We start from the raw sequence: 13,098 nt of genomic DNA on the forward strand, positions 1-13,098 counted from the left end.
AGAGTAAACCCAGGTACCACGTTTTGAGCAAGCAGCTAACTGCCACACAGTTTCCCACGAATTAACATTATTTGCTCCAGCCATCCTCGCTCACTAGCCCACTGTGACAATTACCTAGCAGTTACACGCAGCCTCTGGCTGGCTGGCTAGCAAAGCCCTGTAGGTTTTGGCAGAGGGACAGCCAGCGTGATGAGCAGCGGCTGCTGCTGTCACTAGCAGGATGTTTTCCAGAGTTTCTCCTACAAGGCAATGTGTTTATTCTTTGAAATAGTTGCTCCCTAAAGATTAAAACAAAACAGGAGCACAAAAGCAGCGTGTGTCCTCTGGGGCTGCTACGTGCCACTGGGCAAACAGGAGGTATGAGCTGTGTTCTCCTGAATTACAGGCAAAAACCAGAGCTGCTACGTACACACTCTGGCAGAAGACACTAAGGCCCTTCAGCACATCTATGACACTCTCCTCCTTTTTATACCCCCTTAGAAAAAAAACCAAACCCCTTCAACATCTTTCAAATCTCACTTGTGACATTAAGAGCTCCAGAACTAGGGTTGTGTCCAAGTCCCCTCACCACAACCAAATGTGTTCACCCCCGAGCATGTCAACCTAGCACTCAAAATGAACAATAGCAGCAGCTCCAAGGCTTGCACTTAAAGACCACACTGGTTATCATCCCCAAATAGCTGTACCAACTGTCAAAAATATAGTTAACAACTACAACGCACAGGCAGCAATAAGAACAGCAAAGAGACCTGAAAAAGTGCTCAGACAAAATATACCTTTACCTTAAAACCAGAAAAATAGTAGTAATTTAAAAACTACTAAAAATATCATTAAGTAGTAAGAATACAAGAGAAATACCTGTACAACAACATATAATCTGTTTAGCACAGTCTGCATAGCCTTAGTTATTACAAAGTGGCTGAAAAAATAAATGCAGCAATGATTTTTCTTTCTGCTGAAGTGTCTTGGAACAAATATAAATTTTTTACCACGGTGTTTTCTACCCCAGGGAGTACCTGCAGGAGGAAGGAACTGTCTCTGGTAATAGGAAGAAGTATTTACCTTGCCTAATGGCTACATGTTAATGTATTCCTATTAGCATAATCCATTTAATATTGCATATACATTGTAGCTTCTGGCTTAAAAAGCAAGATAGCTGGAGAAGGAGACTAGCTGGTCTTTTCTTCCTCAGATGGAAACACATAAGGATTTTGTCATCACTGGTAACACAAACCAAGTCTGCATAAAGGGGAAAAGACAAACTTCCAATAGCCCTCAGCTGCAGCACAATGCCACCATGAAGCTTTTTTCTCTTAAGGAGTACAGAGGACTTCGCAACTTCTCCCCCAGTCATATTACTCATATTTTAATTAATAACCAAATAGCAGCAATTGCTACCATGCTACTATAAAAATAAGAACATTACCTTCTATTAACAAAGACTCCTCATCCCGGACCCTGGTTCTATTGTGCAGAAGACACCAGGAGAGGCTATCAGCAGGGTGCTGTGAAACTCCCTTTTGTCGTTAATACCACTCTAGGAGTTTCTTGACCCCTGTCCTCGGCCACTTGCAGATTCCGTATGCGCGGCGCAGATCCCCACCTTCTCCGGCTGCCAAGCTGGCCACAGCCTGTGAACAATGCCGCCTCTGTCAGCCCGACGAATGAATAGTGGCACAAAGACACGCTCATGTACAGCTCCAGACTTTTCTTTTTTCTTCTTCTTGGAGTACGAGCTGATGAGAATGGATGGGAGAAAAATGCTTATGTATTTGTGATTAGCCAAAGCCTCATTAAGTTAAGGAGGAGGAAGACAGTGCGAGCACTGGAAGGGCACTCCGGTGCCTAGAGGGGAGATGAAATCTGCACTGGTGAGAGTGCTCCCTGCCTCGCTTCGCACATTTTTGTTTCAGATCCGTGGGTGGCTGCATGAGCAAGCAGCCGAAACAGGGGAGGAGTTACGCAAAATGCTGTTAATGACTTGAAGCCTTGTCTGCCTTTTAGAGAGCAGGACAGAGACAAACTCACAGTGCGATGACACAGCAGCGTGCCTTACACATCCCACCTGCCTCCATCTGCCCTCCCAAACTGTCTGGGATAGCTCCCCTCCCTGCTGAGGTGTCAACCCTGCAACAGAGCATGGATACAGCAGTTGCTCTCACATCACTCAGAAAACACACTCCAGAGAGCCTCTGAGCATGCTGGCTCTTCACTCCCTCCCCATGGCATTACCAGTTTAATTTTCAAGAAGGCACGATACTTCACAGTCTTAACAAGTTACTGTAGGATGAGACAATGAATGACAACCTCAACAGATGTTTACAGCTGTCACTAGGAAGGAAGGAAGATGCAGCATCTCAAATCTCAGTTTTAGGTGAAGCTCCCCTTGGAAATCAGACAGGCTAAGCAGAAAGCCCTTTAAAAAAGATATGCTTGTATTTTTCTTGTTTTGAAAGGACTGTCGTGTGCAGGCTGTACACATTTCACTTAACTTTAGGTTTGTTTTCTTTCCTATCAGAAAATGAGAAGCAGTCTGGCTCCAGTGACGTCAGTGATGCTGTAAAAAATTGGAATTTTACACTTTAATGCAAACATTCCCAACCTAACTCCATGATAGATGGTAGCTTTTTCAGATTCCTCAACATTAATTATAACTGAGATCCTAAAACATTGCAGCTGAATACAGCAGCAAGCAACAATTCATTTTCTTCTGGAAGCAAACACCAAGGGACACGCAGCCCTAGCGTGCAGCACAGCTATGTACTCATTCCAGTTCCCTTATGAACCATCACAGTGTTACAATAATTTCCCATGCAATTAGCATTAATTGGTGACTTGCTGGCAATCCCCCGGGGCCATATCTCAGCCTTTTAGCAGGTCCTAGCAAGTCAGGCTTGAAGATCATCAGCGAGGTCAGGCAGCCGTCACCGCTGTCCTAGCTCTCAGAGCTCGTTTTCACTGTTAAATTTTTGGGGTACTGGCAAGGGTTAACTTGAGTAATGAACAGTCATAGGTAAGCCACTTTCAAATAAATACACATGAATTTGTAACACGAGAGAGCGATATAAGAGGGAGATTATCCAGGGGGAGTTTATAAACATTTTTAAAAATAACTTGTTTCAAAGCATTTCACTGCAGCCAAACGCCGTTTTCAGGAAAAGCAAGCGGCAGTGCCAGTGGATAGCAACAGCCCACTAAGATTCTGTAGCTCATACTCAAAATTAAACTGTAGATGAGCAATCACCTCTTCTAATAGTTTTCCTAGAATCATAGAATCATTTGGGTCGGAAGGGACCTTAAAGATCATCTAGTTCCAATCTCCTGCGATGGGCAGGGACACCTCCCACTAGAACCTGTCCCTTTAATAACAGTTAACAATGTTAATAACAGTTACTAATACATCTTTAATAACAGTTCTTTAAGAAACTTCTTACTTTTATCTGTTAATAAGATCAAGTTGCTTGTCTTAAGAGCCTTTCCAAATGGTCTTCAGAAGGATCAAGGTTGTTTTATATCAACAGAGCCCCACAGCTCCATGGCAGTAAACTAAATCAGATGCTTACTGACAGAGGTAAATATCTAAAATATATTTCAGAGTAATTTCTAGGGTCAGTATCACAGCTGATGGATCTAAAATATGACCTCTCCTCGCTCTGCAGAATTATGTAAGTAATCTCAAAAATCCATATGCATCTATCCTTTTAAAATAACAGTGATGAGGCAGTTATTTAGAGTAGAGTAAAAAAGATGCCCTAAGTGAGAACTGCATGGAGGCCAGCATACACACACCATTCAATAACTAGTAGAGGATGCAACATCTAATGGTAAAATACATTAGGAAATGCTTGTTGCTAGAGGCAAGCAAAATTACTTCAACTAAAACAGGTCAAGTATAATCAAAAGCAATGTCCTACAGGCCAGCTTTATTCATCCGTCCTTTTTCTGCTTCTCCTGTTTCTAGTCCACATGAATCAGGGGTCCTCAGCATTACTCTTCTGCTATAAATTTCCTCATTTACTGCGTCCTCTGGGAACTGCAACATAGCATCAATAGGCTGCCTAATGCAAAACGTCTAATGCATAGTATACTGTTGTTTGGAGGCAGCTGAGAACATTTATGACAGTTACTTCTCTTGGAAATCTTGGGTCTGGAGCAGAGGAAAGTGCTACAGCCTGACTGTGCCATCTCCATCTTTAACAATTCACACCTCTAGACTTTACTTAAGGGCTCATGTTTTACTTAGTGTACACAAACTCAAATATGAAACCCAAATTTCATAGTATTTCACTGGTAAGCAGATGTATAGAGATTTATAATTTACATCTATGTGGTTTATATGACATAGTTTATAATTTTTTCTTCCTTTGAGATCCTTCTCTCTGGATCTTTGTGATCCTATTTGATTTTGATTTTTTTAAAGGCTTTATTGTGTCTTATCTCCACATCTATGGCATGTGAAGATCTAGCCATTACTTTTTAGTGCCATGTGAAAAATTATACTTTCAGACTATTCTCACAATTATTTTAAAAGTACAGAAGATGACTTCATTTTCACTGGCACAACCCCACAGTAACTCCATTAACTTCCAGTATCTCTGGATGTATAATATCCACCTGAGGATATCCCTCGCCTCTATACCTCACATACCCTTACCTCTCAAGGAGTATAAAACCACGATACTGCTTAGGGTAGTTTAGGTGGCAAAAGAATTCTGTCATTCGGGAAAGGATGGATTAAGGAACCACAGAAATGAAGTTTCAGAGAAGATCTTTTCTGTAAAACCATGCAAGAAGAAAGAGCACAGTGTGCACTCTAGTAGCTGTAAGGTGTACTACGTGTCTTTGGAGTTGCAGAAGGATCACTACTCTTTTGTACACTGCTGATCTGAAAAATATGGTTTGTTCACAGGCTTTCACAACACACGTTCACATTTCTACTTTACATCTACAACTAAGAGACAGAGAGGTAAAACATTTAGTTTTCAGAAAACACAAGATCAAGAGTTTCTTTCTCCAATGAAGAATGCCAAGACTTAGTCGCTGCCCCTCTAATATCTTGAGATCAAATTCAGTCTTTACAAATATAAACCAAATATCTTTAAGCAAATTATGAACATCTCTGTCCATACAGATAAGAGTTACACTTGCAAATTACTTCTCTAAATAGGTGTTACATCAAATCTTCAACAAGTGAAATAAAAATCTGTTCAGGCTTCATCAGGTGATAGTGAAGCCTTAACCCTAGAGATCTTTGTTAAATTTGGATTAGCTGCTGATGCAAACCAATTTGATAACACTGTTTATTCTAGACTTCCCTTAATTACAGTTTTCCCAGTCAAACTTGTCACTGCTATTCCTTCCTGCATTAACTTTTAAACAGAGTTACTTCCAGTGGCAGTTTTTTTGTAGCACTGCATGTTATCGGTACACGCACCTCGTCAGATCCTTCCACCTGTCTGAGACGAATGCTGGATTGTACCATGTTCTCTCCATCTATGGGAGACCCAGGGCCTAAATACATAATTATACTTAATAAAGCATCACATTCTGCTCTGGCTGGGAGCTTGTCATTCCTGGGAAGCACTTGAGTGTCTCCTACGCATGCTGAAGACAAACACACATGCCAGACTGCCTCCACTGCTGAAGCAGGCTGTATTTCATACTGAGCCATCTATCTTACTGAAGTATTTCACTTGGACATAGACCAAGGGGTCTACAATCTGTTCTCCATTAAAGACCCTTGAAGAGGTGAAGACACCATCTATACAAGTTACATAATACTTACGGTCATGTGGATTTTCATAGAATCACCAGGTTGGAAAAGACCCACAGGATCATTGAGTCCAACCATTCTCATCAATCACTAAACCATGCCCCTCAGCACCTCGTCCACCTGTGCCTTAAACACCTCCAGGGAAGGTGACTCAACCCCCTCCCTGGGCAGCCTGTTCCAGTGTCCAATGACCCTTTCTGTGAAAAATTTTTTCCTAATGTCCAGCCTAAACCTCCCCTGGTGGAGCTTGAGGCCATTCCCTCTTGTCCTGTCCCCTGTCACTTGGGAGAAGAGGCCAGCACCCTCCTCTCTACCACCTCCTTTCAGGTAGTTGTAGAGAGCAATGAGGTCTCCCCTCAGCCTCCTCTTCTCCAGGCTAAACAACCCCAGCTCTCTCAGCCGCTCCTCATAAGGCCTGTTCTCCAGCCCCTTCACCAGCTTTGTTGCTCTTCTCTGGACTCGCTCCAGAGCCTCAACATCCTTCTTGTGGTGAGGGGCCCAGAACTGAACACAGGATTCGAGGAGCGGTCTCACCAGTGCCGAGTACAGAGGGAATTTTTTTTAATTTGGCATACCTAGTATGCACCTGAAGTCTTTTCTTAGAGCAGTAAAGTCAAAGCCTTATAAAAATTTAAAGTGCACAAATTTGTTATAACCATAATTTCCAACTATTGTTTCACCCAAATACTCGATAGATTTAGGTTTGTTTACCCGAGACAAGACTATTCAATCTGCTACAGTCAAGACTAAATACTTACATATGGTTTCCCATTGCTACTCATTAGGACATGGATGGCTACAAAATGTGCTGCCTTCAACTTCAGCTTGCCTTTTATTCTCCCCTGCAGCTTGCTCATTTTTATTGAAAATTAAGAAAGAAATCACTAAGTTTTCATTTCTCACTCACTTCAATCTTCAAATTTATAAGGTCCAACTATTCTATGACAAAAGGTTTTTAGACCCTTTAATAGGAGCAGTCTTGAATAACCAAAGACTTTCTTTTTTCGTTTAACCTTCTTCTGAATCCTCCCACTTTTCCTATTTTCCAGTACTTAATTAAATTTCAGGTCAAAGCTCTTTCTGACTCATGACATTCAAATGTTTTCAGATTTGGTTAAAAAATAGTGCAAATCCATTATCGTATATTGTTATAACTAACTAGAAGAAACTCTCCTGAATTATTTAGATCTATGGACAAGATCTGATTATCTAAATCAAATTGCTAAACTCTAAATGCACAAGGGAATAACTTTTTTTAATGCCAAATCTTATTAAAGTGTACTCAGAATAATTGGTCAGACTGTAGGATACTAGTGGGCAGAAGTTATAGAAATGGAAGTGACACCTATGATTCTAGGATTTAATTTTGAAATTATAAATGCAAGACACGAAGAATTACATCCTCCTGTCACTTGTTGACAAGTTGGAATAGAGCAGCTAACAAGGAAGATACCTGTGTTGCTATTTCATCACCAGCCAGGGCTGCTCTGCATCCCAAGTTTTGCCTGACTTGGGTTTCTGAGTCCTGATCCTGTCTGACCTGTCTGAATTATCCCAGTTTTGCTGCCGAGAGCAGCAGCACCATAATCAGCAAAAGCACAGAGATAAAACTATTTGTATTCAGCAAATTGCATTATGTAAAAAGTAATTATTAAGATGTAATTTCCTCTGTACAAGCAAGTATTTGCACAAACTATACAAGTCCTCTTACTAGAGCTACTGCTCTGTTAAAACTGTTGGGTACACATTTAAGTGTTGAATCAGGGCTAAAGACATCTGAAGCACTTATTTATTCATAAAACCAGGGACAAATTAAGAAACTTCTATTTAACCACAGTGAATTGAGATAGTATTTAATACTGAAAGATTCATTTCAGAAAAAAAGAGATGGGATTAGACAATCAGTTGGCAGATCTTGCTCTCTTTGATTATTATCACTATATCCTTCACAGTGAAAACTATTTTAAAAAGCAGGAAAACCAAGATGAATAACCTTGATCCCCTTCAAAACACAAAGTTGGTTCACAATATCAAATATTTTTAATGCAACCAAGGCTGTTTGTACTGTTGTCCTGAGTACCCACAGAACAGAGCAGAGAGCTGGTGAGTTGGCTGCTCAGGCATCTGCTTCACGTGGCACTAGCTTTAAATCTACCAAATTGCCTAAATTGCCTGAAGTTTGACCTATGTTAGAGGTGTGAAAGGGGGAAAAAAACCCCCAGCATAAAGAACCTGCTGGCACCTCAAATGAGTAGCTTGTGGAACAGATGAACAGCAGATCAGTAAGAGAAGGCATTTCCAGCTTCCTTCTGCTACTGTTGGCTTGGGATTTTTTTTTTTTTTACATTGACTGCACGCTACCTGTAAGAGCTCAGACCTCATTTTATATCTAATGTTACATCGTCTTTAAATACTCTGGTCTCTCTTGGACATACTCACCTTGGATGGCTTGGCATATACTGGCACACCTGGAAGCCTCACCCAAACATGGTTCATGAGGCTGGATTTGTAAGAATGTAGAGAGTAATTAAAAAGGAAACTTAAAAGAACAAATCTCACAAATATCTGATAAAGCCAGGCTTATGCAAGGGTGCTAAAGAACTGGACCCTGCCCTGATTTTCAAGTCTACTTTCAACTCCATGGCATATCTGAAGTAAACACTTCTCAGGATGAAGTGGCCCAGTAAGTCAGAGGTGCCTGACTACCATGGGAGCTCTCTGAAAGTTCTCATTTTTTTGTTAAATTAAGCAGCTAGAACTACACTCAAACTATTTAGAGAAGCTTCAGTCCAGAAGCACTTGTCTCTACTGCAGAAAGCCACTGAAGCAGAATATTCAACCCCTTTTCCACTCGCTTCCAGGAGCAGTAATTAATGCGGGAGGTGCAAAAATTTAAATAAATGAAATTGCCAGTTCCTCCCTTGTATCTGTTCTTAAAGGTTTTGGCCTGATCACACAACATGGCTGCAATAGAAGTTAATTTTGATATGTATTTTTTAAATAACTAATAACAGCATCATGAAAACTATCTAGAGCATCAAGAATCAATCACAGCCACCATTCAGAGGCTCAGCCTTCAGTGTGCCTCCAACTCCACCAACCTGTGAGACAGAAAGCCAGTATTTGCAATGGAGACTCTGCCCTGTAATTATTAAGCCTCTGTAGGGCCATGGGTTAATAAAGCAGGCAATACCAAATGGAAGCTGCTGAGACAGACCACCATTTGCCTGGACATGGAGGACTTCCCAGAACATTTGTATGCCTCCGTCTTTGGGGAATAACCTTTTAAATCATTCTGCCAGCAGGAACTGAAGATAATGCTTAAGGAATCCTGCAATAACTTGTGAGTGACAAGATTTATTTTTTTATTTATCTTTGAAATGTGACCTTTGCCATTTTCACAGAAGTTGCTGAGAGATCCAGGATGTTAGCAGAAGCCTATTCACCACCTCCAGGCTCTGTGCTGGACAAAATACACTGGACAAGATAGTAAACAAGTATTGCCTATGTCAATTTATTTAACTGGGAAAGATGCTAGCATAAAAGCCTAAAACAGAGATCAGAGGTGGGATTTGCTTAATCGAGCAAGCTTTGCCTGAAGATGTAATTGCACACCACAGGTAGTGGTAATTGCCATTAGCCTACCTTCAGAAAAAACACCCCACACTTAACTAAATCCTGAAATTCTTGTTCTGTATTTGCATTAAATCCATGGGAATTGTATGGGCTTCAGCATGTGTTTTCTCCCACATCAAAACAGCCAGATGGACAGACAGAGATGTGAGAAAAACATTTTCCGTTGAGCCTGAGGGGAGATGAACAAATGAAGAACTCTTCATGTACATCCACCTCCTCCCAATCACGCATACCCCTCTATACTCAGAGCCCGGCTTTTACAGAGCTCCCCTTCCTTGAGCAGAGAGAAGGCAGCATCCAACAGGGCAGTACTCCTGCCAGAAGCAGGCAGCATTCCTAGGGCACTCCATGCTGTGTTAGAGTGGAGAGCAAGCTTGGGGCTCCCTACCTGCCTTGCCTGAACATCCAGCATGAACTCAGGAAGAGAGGACACCCTGTTTTGTAGCTGTCAGCTAAAGCAACATGGAAGGTGGCTTTGTATAGTTTTTCTTCTACTAAAATTCACCTTCCCCAGCTTGTTTCCTTCCTAACAGTTGTTAATGGATTTCATTACAGTTTTTCTCCTTTTTAATGTGCATTCCTCCCCCTGTGAGAAAGGCACCAGAGCAGCTGCAGCCAGCTGTGAACTTCCCCAGGGATCCCAACCGCTGCTTCCGAGACATAAGTGGCAATCCCATGATAGTGGAAAGCATCTGAAGTTCAGACAAGATCACTTGCCACTGCTGTAGGAATCCAGGCAGCAAAGTGCTGCTCACCTTTCAGCCAGGGAGATGAGTGTGCGTGCAAACAGGGGAAACACTTCATAATGATAAGACTATGGACAATGGGTATAAACTGGAGAGGGGCAGATTTAGATGCCCCTAAATGAATAGGGATGAATCTCTTCACGATGAGGGGGATGGTGAGGCACTGGCACGGGTTGCCCAGGGAAGGTGTGGATGCCCCATCCGTGGAGGTGTTCAAGGCCAGGCTGGATGGGGTCTTGGGCAGCCTGATCTAATGGGATGTCCCTGCCCATGGCAGGGGGGTTAGAACTAGACGATCTTTACAGTCCTTTCCGACCCTAACTATTCTATGATTCTATGATTTGAAATCAGTGGAGCAGAGGAAACAGATGAAACACGCAGTATGTTTGGGAAAGCCTCACGTCCTCTGAAGTGTTTCAGAAATAAAGTTCAATGAATGGTAATGGTACCCCCTCCTGCCTTTGCTTTTACCGTCTGAGGAAGAGAAATAAAATATTAGTTCTGTTTTTCTAACATTTCTAAAACCAGATTTTCAGGGTGACTGTTGGCATCCTCTCTGTAGTAGACTTCAGAAGTCACAGGGAGTCAAAGCCTGAATCTTAGATGAATCTCCTAGAACCACCAGCTTGGAAACCATAGCCTGGGTAACTAATTTCTACTCTCTCCCACTAGAAGCATCACAGGCACTAAACCCAAACAGGGCAAGAAAACTACCGTGGGTCTCCTGATTTTTTTTAGTTTCCTAATTTTATAGAACATAGAGAAAATAAACTCAAATAAGAGCAGTTTATCTCATATGTGTAGGCCCCTCAAAAAATAAACTGCAGACACTAAGAATGTGAAATACTAGTCATATACAGATCTTCTCCAGGAGATCCTGTTAGCACAGACACACAACTGGGTGGGTAAATACACCTTAAAAACCTACAGGTCTTGCACAGACGCTCAGAAATCTCTTTTGCTTCTTTTATGAAGCTGTTTCTTTGGGGTGTGGCTCTGGGGGCATGGTGGTGTTGGTTTTGGTTTTGCTCTATTTTTTTTAGCTCATGATTTCCATTAATTTCAAATCCTGGTTAAAAAACAAACAAAAAAACCAAAAAAACCCACCAAAACCCACAAACACAAACAACTCTTAAACTTATCAACTTATCTCGCTTGTGTTTCATGAGCTTATGACCCAGAAAAGCTGCATGCAAAAAAATATGAATATGTTAGGCAGATAGATAATTCAGGTATTTGCTTATTTGAATAGGAGGTCATTCTTTGCATGAATTTAATGTTGCTGGCAAGTGCAGGAGGTGTCAAATGCTATAGCCTTTACGTTGTTCCTTACTGATATAACAGTAATTGCCAACAGCTTCTTTTTTTGAAATGCAAAACAACCACAGTGCTATTTAGGGGTTTTATAACAATATTTAATGTGGAGGAGGACATAAAAGGATAAGCAACTGAAGTTACACCACTGGATAAAGTACCTATCTACCACCCAGTGTAACTGCACAGACAAACCCAGTGTTAATAGACAGAAAGACCAGATCAGTTAAAGTGTGCTGTTACGTGTGATCTACCATCTCCGACTTCTGCTCTGTGCTTCTGTTCATCAGCCAGTTCTTTGCTGCAGCTGCATCCCTGTCCTTCCCTTGCTGACCGCTCCAGCCCTCTCCTCTGACAGCTTTAGCGGTACCACTCACAGCACTGGATATTGCCTACTTGATTCATCACTGAATCAACACAGCACAAATCCCCCAGCCACACCAAACCAGCACTACATTAATGCTTCATCTATGCTACAAGAGCATCTATCAAAATGACTAGAAAATAATTTCAGATGACCACGGCAGTAGGAAAACCACTGCTAATAATCTGAAAGCTTACATTTCCATCATGTTTGCCACTTTAAATCCTATATTTGCCTATATGGATTTTAATGCAATACTGCTCTGCTGAAATCATTAGAAATACTTTGGATTCATGTAGGTGGAAAAACCCAGAACCTGATCTAGTGTGCATGGGCATTACCATTTTGCCTGCCACGAACCCACAGTGCTGTGTCAGTCATTTATTTCTCAGACATACGCCTGCTTAGGCTGAAGCTTTTACAAGACTTTTTTAAACTACATTCTGTCCCATGCAAGTGTACACCCAAAAAAATTTAAACCCTGTACCTGACATAGCCTTTTTCAATACAGATGGAGTTCAGAGGAACTATTTATCCTTCATATTTTTATTTACAGCTCTATCACTTCCATTTGGTCAAGACCCTTGTCATGTCTCATTCTTATTTTGGTGCTAGCTCTGAAACAGTTACACATGTGGTTATTCTGACTTATATGTGGTTATTCTGATCCTCTTGCTATCCTCAATTCTGCCTTAACATAAAGAAGCCAAAAGCAAAAGCCCTACCTCTCCATATAATTTTATATTCTTACTAATAGCGTCTGAAGGGCAGACGAATGTATGAAAACAAAGCAGAGCCACACACATGCAACATGAAGACCTCCTATCACTGCAAAGACCTTATCTTCTGTGTTTTCCTGACACTGTAGAAAATTGCAGACACTCATGAATGGTGAAAACTAATGAGGAACTTTGCTTTGCATACAATTCCCTTAAAAAAGGCTTGCAAGGAACTATTTGGCACTGCTGAAGTTTTTGTCTGTTTATCATGCAATCTTCTACTGAAAGCGTATCATGTAAAGTATTGGAATATATGAAGTGGCTTAAGATTATACACAGTCAGTTGGGCTTTCTCTAAAGAAACATTACATAGACCCTCTACAGCTTGCAAAGCTGAGTTTCTAGGAGCCACAAGAAGAAGCATGGAGTAAATGTCAAAGAACAGCAGCAGACAGGATCCTGTACAATGGGTTTGCACTGCAACCATGCTAATACCCTCATCACATAAAAGGGCAGGAGCTATAGAGGAGAAAGAATGGAAAGACT

General features: G+C 41.3%; 1 protein-coding gene across 7 annotated transcripts in view; it reads right to left on the reverse strand.

The window, feature by feature from the left end:
- Nucleotides 1-13,098, reverse strand: part of PAG1 (phosphoprotein membrane anchor with glycosphingolipid microdomains 1) — a 113,762-nt gene that overhangs the window by 43,854 nt on the left and 56,810 nt on the right. For 3 of the 7 annotated variants that reach the window (XM_069854287.1, XM_069854285.1, XM_069854289.1), the window contains exon 3: nucleotides 1,427-1,736. The exons of the other annotated variants lie outside the window; for them this stretch is intronic. The gene's annotated coding sequence lies outside the window, so the exon portion shown is untranslated. The remainder of the gene's footprint in view (nucleotides 1-1,426; nucleotides 1,737-13,098) is intronic. 7 annotated transcript variants of the gene reach the window in all.

Source organism: Phaenicophaeus curvirostris, chromosome 3 (genome assembly GCF_032191515.1).
Source record: "Phaenicophaeus curvirostris isolate KB17595 chromosome 3, BPBGC_Pcur_1.0, whole genome shotgun sequence".
Lineage (NCBI taxonomy): Eukaryota > Metazoa > Chordata > Aves > Cuculiformes > Cuculidae > Phaenicophaeus > Phaenicophaeus curvirostris.